Source organism: Ovis aries, chromosome 15 (assembly GCF_016772045.2).
Source record: "Ovis aries strain OAR_USU_Benz2616 breed Rambouillet chromosome 15, ARS-UI_Ramb_v3.0, whole genome shotgun sequence".
Classification (NCBI taxonomy): domain Eukaryota; kingdom Metazoa; phylum Chordata; class Mammalia; order Artiodactyla; family Bovidae; genus Ovis; species Ovis aries.
The window spans coordinates 5,418,287-5,430,260 of NC_056068.1; positions in this window are offsets into that span (position 1 = coordinate 5,418,287).

The window sequence follows — 11,974 nt, forward strand, 5'->3', positions numbered from 1 at the left end:
ACCAGACAATTCAAGATCTCAGAAGCAAAGAGAGCTTCAAACATGGATTCTCAACTCTGTTTATTCACTGGAGCCAATCCCCATGTTTAAAAGACACACTCTACCACCAGCCTATAGATTCTAATACTGAAGTCAGGAGTAGGGATTAGTATATGTACATGTTTCTAATATGGGGCTTCCCTGGTGGCTCAGGTGGTAAAGAATCTGCCTGCAATGCAGAAGACCCTGGTTTGACCCCTGGGTTGGGAAGATCTCCTGGAGGAGGGCATGGCAACCCACTCCAGTATTCTTGCCTGGAGAATTCCATGGACAGAGGAGCCTGGTGGGCTCCTCATGGGGTTGCAAAAAGCAACATGACTGAGCAACTAACATGCACTCACATGTTTCTAACAGTAATTTTGGTGATTAAGCAGGATTGAAACCAGTGATTTGAATGAGAGGTTTGCAATTTATTTTTTATTTCCTCCTCCACCAGTAAGCAAGAGCTTCATTTCACCAAATGAAAGACTGCACACATTGGTGTTATTCCAGATTTGGGAGGAGAAAAGTTGAGTTCCAATGGTAACCTCCTCAATTCACCATAGGCCTTAAAATAAAGAGAAAATCATCTACCCAAAATCATAAGCAAGAAAGTCTGACCTTGGATGTTTACTTCCCTTTTAACCTGCTTGTGATTCAATGTGGCTTCTGTCTCTCAGGTGTTAGATTTGATTTGGGCACTTCATTGTCAGTATCCTTCGTATATTATTACATGAGGCATTGCAACCAAGTTCTTGAAAAAGTCAAAACAAGCTGGAATACTATTTAGCAACTAACAAAGCAATACATCTTTTGATACACGTAACAAAATAGATAAATCTTAAAAAGTGAGAGAAGGTAAAAGGTTACATACTTCGTTCATTTCGATAATATTCTAGAGAAAACACGAAAGCACAGAGATAGAAATCAGATCAATGGTTGCCAGGGACTGAGAGTGGAAGAGGGGGTTCATGCAAAAGAGAAAAGAAATATTTTGAGGTAACAGAAATGGTTTATGTGTTTTTTATGTTTACTAGAGGACAATATGAACCAGACTTTTGAAGTGATGCTTGGTTGTCACATATAGCTTCAAAACTGGGGTTTGGATTGTATTTCATATCAGGAATAAGGGGTACAACACTCTATATGGAATGGATAGGTTCTATCTCACAGGGAAAGAAAAAGTATTGCTGTGGCAATAAATATCTCTAAAGACAAAAATATTCTATGGTGGGAAGAAAGCACACGAGTAATAACCTAATTAAAAAATGGGAAAGGACTTGAGTAGACATTTCTCCAAAGAAGATGTACAAATGACCAACAGATATGTGAAAAGAGACATTAATAACCAAAGAGCAATCAGCATTACCAATAACTAGTGAAGCAAATCAAAGCTACAATGATACATCACATCACACCCATTAGGATGACCATTAAGAACAAAACAAACACAAACAAAAATGAGAAAATAGCAGTTGGTGAGGACGTAAAGTGAAAGTGTTAGTCACTCAGTTGTGTCCAACTCTGTGCAACCTCATGGACGCAGCCCACCAGGATCTTCCGTTCATGAATTCACCAGGCAAGAATACTGCAGTGGGTAGCCATTCCCTTCTCCAGGGGATCTTTCCAACTGAGGAACTGATCCTGGTTCTCTTGCATTGCAAGCAGATTCTTCACTGTCTGAAACACCCAGGAAGCCCCAAAGAAGGTTGAGCGCTGAAGAATTGATGTTTTTGAATAGTTGTGCTAGAGAAGACTCTTGATAGTCCCGTGGACTGCATGGAAATCAAACCAGTCCATCCTAAAGGAAATCAGTCCTGAATATTCATTGGAAGGGCTGATGCTGAAGCTGAAGCTCCAATATGTTGGCCATCTGATGTGAAGAGCTGACTTATTAGAAAAGATCCTGGTCCTGGGAAATAACTGCATAACTTCAAGTGACTTTATTTAAGTTCACTGATTCTTCTGCTTAGTTAAGTCTTCTGTCGAACACCTCTAGTGGAATTTTCAATTCAGTTATTGTATTCTTCATCTCCATAATTTGTTTGATTCCTATATTTCTATGTCTGTTGATATTCTTGTTTTGTTCATAAATTGTTTTCTTGAGTTAATGGAGTCTTTGTCAAATAATTCCTATATCTCTGTTTTTGGTCAGTTTCTGAAAGGGTGTCATGTTCCTTTGATTGAGTCACATATCCTTGTTTCTTCATATGTCTTGTATCTTTGTATTAGAATCCACATATTTTAAAAAAAACTCAAAAAACAAAAACAGCCACCTCTCCTTGTACTTATGGACTACCTTTATACAGGGAAATATCTTCACCAAACAGACCAGTTAGAGATTCTGTGAGCCTTTCAAACCTTCCCTGTGAATGTGCCTTTTTTTGGACTTGCAAATGTAAATTCCCAGTTAGATGGATTTGCTGCCTTCTTTTTTTCAGGAACTATTAATATTTATCCCTTGCCTCCTCAGGCATGTCTGCAGTGATACAGGTTCTCTGGAGCTACCTCAAACCACCAGGGTCTCTCGTTTTCCATGTACATAGGCTTCTAGAGCATGTCAGACTCCATAAGCAGTGAGTCAGGTGAGACAGAACCTAGTCCCTCGGGCAGGTGCCTGAAAAAATTAGAATGTTAGGCTGATGGTCCACTTCTCTTTCTTCCCCCAAAAGAGAGACTGTCAAGCTGTATCAGTCTCTGTCAGCTCTACTGTGGTCTTCCGGATAGTAGTATCCTGCTAAGCGCTCATTTGTTCTCCAAGCTCCCTCTCTGTGTCGCTTGGTGCATCCGCACTCCAAAGCAAGAGAGGTGGAAATGAGTCCTTTAGGCAGATGCCTGAAAGCCCAGAGAACTGGACACATGCTCCAACACTTCCCCTTCCCAGAGAGAAGCCAGGAGCTGGAACGTTCCTCCTACTTGGCTCTGCACTGAGCCAGTGGAAGGGTGTGAGTGAGCGAGTGCTCCCAACCATCGCCCTTGTTCTCAGCAGCCCCCGACCTAACGGCCTTTGCTGTCAGCACTTAGAGTCAGCCAGGACCGAAACTAATTACTTGGGCTGTTCCCTGAAAATTCTGAACGTTGGATTTAGTGTCCAGCCTCCCTTTTTTCTCTCTATGGAGAACCATGGAGCTGGGAATATTCTCCCGATCCACTCAACCGAGCCAAGACCAGGCACTATGGTAAGTGAAGGCCACAAATTTTGCTACTAACTTTGGTAAGACTATTTTCAGTCACCTGGGGTATAGGAGCCTTCTAATTTCTGGATTTCTCAAAAACAGAGTTGGTTTATGTATTATTGTTGAGGTGTTACCATCATAGGGAGAGGGAGACACTATGGTTTCCTATTCAGCCATCTTGCTGACATCACTTTTCAGAATGGTTTGCATTTTGATTGCGGGGTGGGGGGTAGTTTGTATACATTTGCCAAAATTCACCAAAATATACATTTCATCACATGCTATGCAAATTATACCTTAACATAATTATGTATATAGATTACCCCTCAAAAAGATAACTTTAAAATTAAATTAATTTAAAAATTAATGTAATAAATTTAAAAAAAGGTTTATGGCCTAAACTACTTCTGGATATTCTACTTCAATACCTAGAAATTTATAAACCATTAAAGTCCATTTAGAACATAGGTTTATGTGGGTAAATTTTTCTGATTTTTAGTCTGCTCTTACTTTTACTATTTAATCTTTTCTTTGTCTCTATTCTCAGGACTGATTCACCTTGATTCTTCTACATTTTTCAATGAGATGGATAAGTCATCAAATAGGGCTTATCACTTCTAAATAAAACATCTACTTCTGCTTTATTGACTACACTAAAGCCTTCGACTGTGTGGATCACAACAAACTGTAGAAAATCCTTGAAGAGATGGGAATGCCAGATCACCTGACCTGCCTCCTAAGAAATCTGTGTGCAAGTCAAGAAGCAACAGTTAAAACCTACAAGCAATAAATGCTGGAGAGGGTGTGGAGAAAAGGAAGCCCTCTTACACTGTTGGTGGGAATGCAAACTAGTTCTCCACTATGGAGAACAGTGTGGAGATTCCTTAAAAAATAGGAAATAGAACTGCCTTATGACCCAGCAATCCCACTGCTGGGCATACACAGCGAGGAAACCAGAATTGAAAGAGACATATGTAGCCCAGTGTTCATCACAGCACTGTTTATAATAGCCAGGACATGGAAGCAACCTAGATGTCCATCAGCAGATGAACAGATAAGAAAGCTGTGGTACAAAATACACAATGGAGTATTACTCAGCCATTAAAAAGAATACATTTGAATCAGTTCTAATGAGGTGGATGAAACTGGAGCTGATTATACAGAGTGAAGTAAGCCAGAAAGAAAAACACCAATACAGTATACTAACACATATATATGGAATTTAGAAAGATGGTAATGATAACCCTGTATGCGAGACAGCAAAAGAGACACAGATGTATAGAACAGTGTTTTGGACTCTGTGGGAGAGGGTGAGGGTGGGATGATTTGGGAGAATGGCACTGAAACATGTATAATATCATATGTGAAACAAATCGCCAGTCCAGGCTTGATACATGATACAGGATGCTTGGGGCTGGTGCACTGGGATGACCGAGAGAGATGGTATGGGGAAGGAGGTGGGAGGGAGGTCAGGATGGGGAACATGTGTACACCCGTGGTGGATTCATGTTGATGTATGGCAAAACCAATACAATATTGTAAAGTAGCCTCTAATTAAAATAAATTTATATTTAAAAAAAAACAAACAGTTAGAACGTGACATGGAACAATTGACTGGTTCCAAATTGGGAAAGGAGTATGTCCAGGCTGTATATTGTCACCCTGCTTGTTTAACTTATATGCAGAGTACATCATGAGAAATGCTGAGCTGGATGAAGCACAAGCTGGAATCAAGATTGCTGGGAGAAATATCAACAACCTCAGATATGCAGGTGAAATCACTCTAATGGCTGAAAGTGAAGAGGAACTAAAGAGCCTCTTGATGAAAATGAAAAAGGAGAGTGAAAAAACTGGCTTAAATCTCAACATGCAAAAAACTAAGATCATGGGTCTGGTCCTATCACTTCATGGCAAATAGATGGGGAAAAGTGGAAACAGTAATAGATTTTATTTTCTTGGGCTCCAAAATCACTGCAGGTGGTGACGGCAGCCATGAAATTAAAAGAAGCTTGCTCCTTGGAAGAAAAGCTATGACAAACCTAGACAGCATATTAAAAAGCAGAGACATTATTTTGTTGAAGAAGGTCCCTATAGTCAAAGCTATATATGTATATTTTTTCTCAGTAGTCTTGAATGGATGAGGCAGTCGGGCCATAAAGAGGGCTGAGTGCCAAAGAATTGATGTGTCAAATTGTGGTGCTGGGGAAGACTCTTGGGAGTCCTTTGGACAGCAAGGAGATCAAAGCCGTCAATCCTAAAGGAAATCTACCCTAAATATTCATTGGAAGGACTGATTGCTGAAGCTCCAATACTTTGTCCACCTGATGTGAAGAGCTGACTCTGATGCTGGGAAAGATTGAAGGCAGGAGGAGAAGGGGGTGACAGAAGATGGGATGGTTGGATGACATCACTGGTTCAACAGACATGAGTTTGAGCAAACTCTGGGAGTTAATGAAGGACAGGGAAGCCCAGTGTGCTGCAGTCCATGGAGCTGCAGAGTCAGACTAAACAACAACAACAACTTCTAAGTAAAAAGTAAGCTTCATCCTGCCTACCTCACTGCATTCTCAGTGCCTAAAAAATCTGATATAGAATGACATTCAATAATATATTTTGAATAAATGAATAAAAGTTCACAGTCAATTTGGAAACAAAAACTAGGCCTTACATGTCTGGCACTTCCCTCTCAGTTGGTCCCGCCCTCTCCTTCTCCTCCCCTCACTGTCTGCACAAGTCTGCCTTCTGTGTCTGGGTCTCTGTTGCTGCCCTGTTAACTGGTTCATCAGTACCCTTTCCTGCTAAGTCACTTCAGTCGTGTCCTACTCTGTGCGACCCCATAGATGGCAGCCCACCAGGCTCCCCCGTCCCTAGGATTCTCCAGGCAAGAACACTGGAGTGGGTTGCCATTTCCTTCTCCAATGCATGGAAGTGAAAAGTGAAAGTGAAGTCGCTCAGTCGTGTCTGACTCTTTGCGACCCAATGGACCACAGCCCACCAGGCTCCTCCATCCATGGGATTTTCCAGGCAAGAGTACTGGAGTGGGGTACCATTGCCTTCTCCACAGTACCTTTTACTGTGGATAAAATAGATAACCAGTGGGAATTTGCTGTATGAACAGGGAGCTCAGTCCATTGCTGTGTGACAACCTAGAGAGGTGTAATGGGGTGGGAGGCGGGAGGGAAGCTCAGGAGGGAGGGGACATGTGTATACCTATGGCTGATTCATGTCGTCACATGGCAGAAACCAACACAACGTTGAAAAGCAATTATCCTCCAACTAAGACTACAATATTTTTTAAGTTAAAAAAGCAAAAGAGAATAATGGTCAAATTTTCTTCTGATTGTTATTCTCCATAGATTAAAAAAACAACAACTAGGCCTTATAGTTAGATCCCGTTTCTGTTTTTGGATCTTGACTTTGCCAGATATATGGTCTTCTTAGTCTGAAGCTCATAACTGCCGCATGCAGTACCTGATAATAATAACACTTGCATCACATGTGAAATGAGCTTAGAAAGAGCTTAACAAATGACAGCTTCGCTTGTCCAACTGTAGTTCCCCCCCCAAAAAATTGCTCATCAGTTCTTTCCTACTCAATAATATTAAATGACTGATAACTGATAATTTGTGTCAATTCTATCAACTTTCAAGAAACTTGAATTGTCAGTTAAACTGTTTCTTTGAAAGCTTATTCTCCCTACCCCAAATCTAATTACATTATTCGTCTTCATTTTTAGTGGTTGATTGAACCTAGTAGTGCCTGAAATAAGCTATGCCATCAATGAATTCTGTATTCTTGAATCACGTATTTTTGGCCATTGCTTTTCTTGGTCTCAAAGCTCTGTTCTTGGCCAACTGAGTGTACAAGAACCACACAGAACATTGGTGGAGAGATCTCATCTATTCATTTCTTAATCAATTTGTTTCTCCCTCCACAATCCTGACACTAACTGTCTGGTGGTACAGTTTCCTCTTATTTCTCTGCTTCTAACATCTTGAAAGTCATTCCTGGCTCCAGCCTCTGGCTCTGTCCTCTTCACTTTCTTATCTTTCTTCTCCTTACAACCTCCATTACTGCCTAGTCCTGGGACCTCTCCCACCCTCCCTTCTCATCCATAAATCTACTATTATAAAAGGCAAATTCCAGCTGATATCCTACAAATCTAGGTTATTAAATCTCTAGGCTTATTATATTTGCTTCAAGCTGTTATTATTTTATTTTTATTAGCAATAATTTATTATATATACTTATATACCATATACTATCAAATATATATTTAATATACAGTATAATAATTTGTCATATTTACTATTTTTGTAATCATTTTATTTATTCCCCAGATGGCACTGATGGTAAAGAACCCATCTGTCAATGCAGGAGATGCAAGAGACATGGGTTCGATTCATGGATCAGGAAGATCCCCTGGAACAGGAAGTGGCAACCCACTGCGGTATTCTTGCCTGGAAAATTCCATGGACAGAGGAGCCTGGCAGGGCTGCAAAAGAATTGGACATGACTAAGCGACTGAGCACATATATACATAGAAAGAAAACATTACAGCTATCACTGAAGCTTTTCCTTCACCATAAGTCTAAGAGGTTTCTGAAAAAAAAAAAAATGTTGAACCATTGCTTCTGAGTGATTCACACTTGACTGAAAATTACCTGGTAAAAGTTAAGTAATTCCTAAGGAACATGGTTTTGAAGTCAGCCTAGGATTCCTCTTCTCAGTCAGTTCTGAAAAGCCTAATTCAACTCAAATTTTGCACAAATAAAGCTTCAGATTGCTTTTCTGCTGCTTATCTAACAAGACCTGGAGACTGATACTTCTGCATTACAAAAGCCAACATGTGACTTAGGGCTACTGAACTAGAAATGGTGGCCACGGGACTGATTTCCTTCTTACTCAGTCTTCTTTTGAGAAGGCAGATTTTTTGTTTGTTTTATAGTATGGTATTATATCAGTTCTTTCTTGAGGTAAAATCAAAATTAGCAGGAGAAAGTTTTCTTTATCTTGGAAATTCTTCAGCTGAAATGATCCTAAAGCTGGAAGGATCTGACATGTCATTTCTAGTTAGAGAACTGAGCAGGAACTGATAAGGTAAGAAGGAGGGAAAGAGAAAAGTACCCAGGAGATGGAAGGGGTGCTATGCCTTCTCTTCTGCAGGAAATTTCATTTAGAAAGAAAGGGACTGGGTAGGAAAGTGGAAGAAATATTTTGCATCAGTGGGTTTCAAGCTTTAATCTGCATCAGAAGAGCCAGATAATTTATTGAAACACAGATTGTTGGCCCTGTCCTCAGAGTTTCTGAAGCCTTTGATTTAGGGCCACTGGTGAATTAATATTTTAACAGATTGTCAGGTGAGGCTGGTGCTGCTGGTCTGGGAACCACAATTTGAGCAACACAGTTTTTCAACAATCTCAGTACTCTGGGTCGATGGATATACGCCTTTTGTATAGTCCCTAAGTCTCTATGATTCCCAGATATTGTCATAACTAAAGGGTTGCACATTGCAGTTCAGTTCAGTTCAGTTCAGTTCATTTCAGTCGCTCAGTCGTGTCCAACTCTTTGCGACTCCATGAATCGCAGCATGCCAGGCCTCCCTGTCCATCAACAACTCCTGGAGTTCACTCAGACGCACGTCCATCGAGTCCATGATGCCATCCAGCCATCTCATCCTCTGTCGTCCCCTTCTCCTCCTGCTCCCAATCCTTCCCAGCATGAGAGTCTTTTCCAATGAGTCAACTCTTCCCATGAGGTGGCCAAAGTACTGGAGTTTCAGCTTTAGCATCATTCCTTCCAAAGAAATCCCAGGGCTGATCTCCTTCAGAATGGACTGGTTGGATCTCCTTGCAGTCCAAGGGACTCTCAAGAGTCTTCTCCAACACCACAGTTCAAAAGCATCAATTCTTCGGTGCTCAGCCTTCTTCACAGTCCAAATCTCACATCCATACATGACCACTGGAAAAACCATAGCCTTGACTAGACGGACCTTAGTCGTCAAAGTAATGTCTCTGCTTTTCAATATGCTCTATAGGTTGGTCAAAACTTTTCTTCCAATATAATTCCCCTAAATTATTTTAACCTGTGCTCAATAGACAAAACTCTTGGCATCTAATTTAAGACATCTGAGACTCAGCTCCTCTTAAGACTCACCTTTCCATGGATCATTTTCCAGACATTTTTAGGTGTTTAAAACTACAGTGAAACACCAGTACACCAAGCTACTGGAACAGATAAGATTAAAATGACTTAACAGTTCTGAGGGTTGGCAATATTTTGGAATTTGTTGGAGTCTCATACATTGCTAGTAAGAGTATAGATTATTACCATCAGCTTGAAAAGTTGGTCATGTAAGTAACTGGACATATAACAGAAGAATAAGATGAGACATCTGCCCTGAAGAGTTCTCAGGATAAGATGGTATGTGACCAACTAACTGTGGTATCATAGGATGAGTGTTCTAGTCTCCACTAGGTACATGCTATGAGAAGAACACTACAAAGAACTGAAAAATTCTCAGTCAGTCCAATCTTAACTCTGAAACTGAGTAGTGGAGCACACTGGGAGGAAGGCAGAGCTTTGGAAGCAAAGCTGAAGGTGTGAAGCCAGATATAAAGTCTCTGTGTCTATGGAACCATGAAGGGCAGTATGTCTTTGTGATTAAGAACTCAGACTGGATCCAGAATTCTTGGGTTCAAATCCCCACTCTACCACCTACTATTAATAGCTGTGTAAGCTTTAATCCATCCTCAAGGTCTCAGTACATGTTCCTTCCTCTATAGAATATAATACCTCTTCACTAGGTTGCTGGGAAGAGTTTATGTGTTAACATCTGTAAAGCATAGCATACAAGGGTCATTACTATTGCAGGGTTAAGTGTCTACTGACATAGCATGCTTCCTATACAAGTTCAACTTTATCAAAAGTTATAAAATAAGTGCATGGTATAATTTTAAAAGATGAAAGAAGTTCTGTGATAAATATGGAAACACAAAAGCAGCAAGTGTGCAGCAGGACCAGGACGCTGTTAGTAAGAAAGAGATTTTATTTTCAACCCTCAGCTCTCTCTGCTGCACTCTGATGCTCCATCAGTCAGTTCATGGGATTTCAGTCTCTTTTTGTATTTCAGTATTATTTGTTCTTTCCCCTTCCTAAAAAATCTCTGGAAAATAATCCAAGGAAAGGTGAGTCTAAAGGGGAACTGAGGCTCAGGTGACTTAAATTAGGCCAAGAGTTTTGTTTTTCTGAGCACAGATTAAAATATTTGAGAGGAATTATAGGTCAGTTTTCATTCCAATGCCAAAGAAAGGCAATGCCAAAGAATGCTCAAACTACCACACAATTGCACTCATCTCACACGCTAATAAAGTACTGCTCAAATTTCTCCAAGCCAGGCTTCAGCAATACGTGAGCTGTGAACTTCCAGATGTTCAAGATGGTTTTAGAAAAGGCAGAGGAACCAGAGATCAAATTACCAACATCCACTGGATCATGGGAAAAGCAAGAGAGTTTCAGAAAAACATCTATTTCTGCTTTATTGACTATGCCAAAGCCTTTGACTGTGTGGATCACAATAAACTGTGGGAAATTCTGAAAGAGATGGGAATACCAGACCACATGACCTGCCTCTTGAGAAACCTATATGCAGACCAAGAAGCAACAGTTAGAACTGGACATGGAACAACAGACTTGTTCCAAATAGGAAAAGGGTACGTCAAGGCTGTATATTGTCACTATACCTATTTAACTCCTATGCAGAGTACATCATGAGAAACGCTGGGCTGGAAGAAGCACAAGCTGGAATCAAGATTGCTGGGAGAAATATCAATAACCTCAGATATGCAGATGACACCACCCTTATGGCAGAAAGTGAAGAGGAACTAAAAAGCCTCTTGATGAAAGTGAAAGAGGAGAGTGAAAAAGTTGGCTTAAAGCTTAACATTCAGAAAATGAAGATCATGGCATCTGGTTGATCACTTCATGGGAAATAGATGGGAAAACAGTGTCAGACTTTATTTTTGGGGGCTCCAAAATCACTGCAGATGGTGACTGCAGCCATGAAATTAAAAGACGCTTCCTCCTTGGAAGAAAAGTTATGACTAACCTAGACAGCATATTGAAAAGCAGAGACATTACTTTCCCAACAAAGGTCTGTCTAGTCAAGGCTATGGTTTTTCCAGTGGTCATGTATGGATGTGAGAGTTGGACTATGAAGAAAGCTGAGCACCGAAGAATTGATGCTTTTGAACTGTGGTGTTGGAGAAGACTTTTGAGGGTCCCTTGGATGGCAAGGAGATCCAACCAGTCCATTCTGAAGGAGATCAGCCTTGGGATTTCTTTGGAAGGAATGATGCTAAAGCTGAAACTCCAGTACTTTGGCCACCTCATGTGAAGAGTTGACTCATTGGAAAAGACTCTGATGCTGGGAGGGATTGGGGGCAGGAGGAAAAGGGGAAAACAAAGGATGAGATGGCTGGCTGGATGGCATCACCGATTCAATGGATGTGAGTTTGAGTGAACTCTGGGAGATGGTGATGGACAGGGAGGCCTGGCGTGGTGCGATTCATGGGGTCGCAACGAGTCGGACACGACTCAGCGACTGAACTGAACTGAACTGAATAATGATTTTTAGTGTTCAGAATGTTAGGATACTATAATATATAAAAGACATTATATATATATATGTACTTAATTGCCCCAGACTTTCATTCTACTCCTGAGTTCAGAGAAATAAAATGCATAAAATGAACTCCTGAGTTCAGAGAAATAAAATGAGT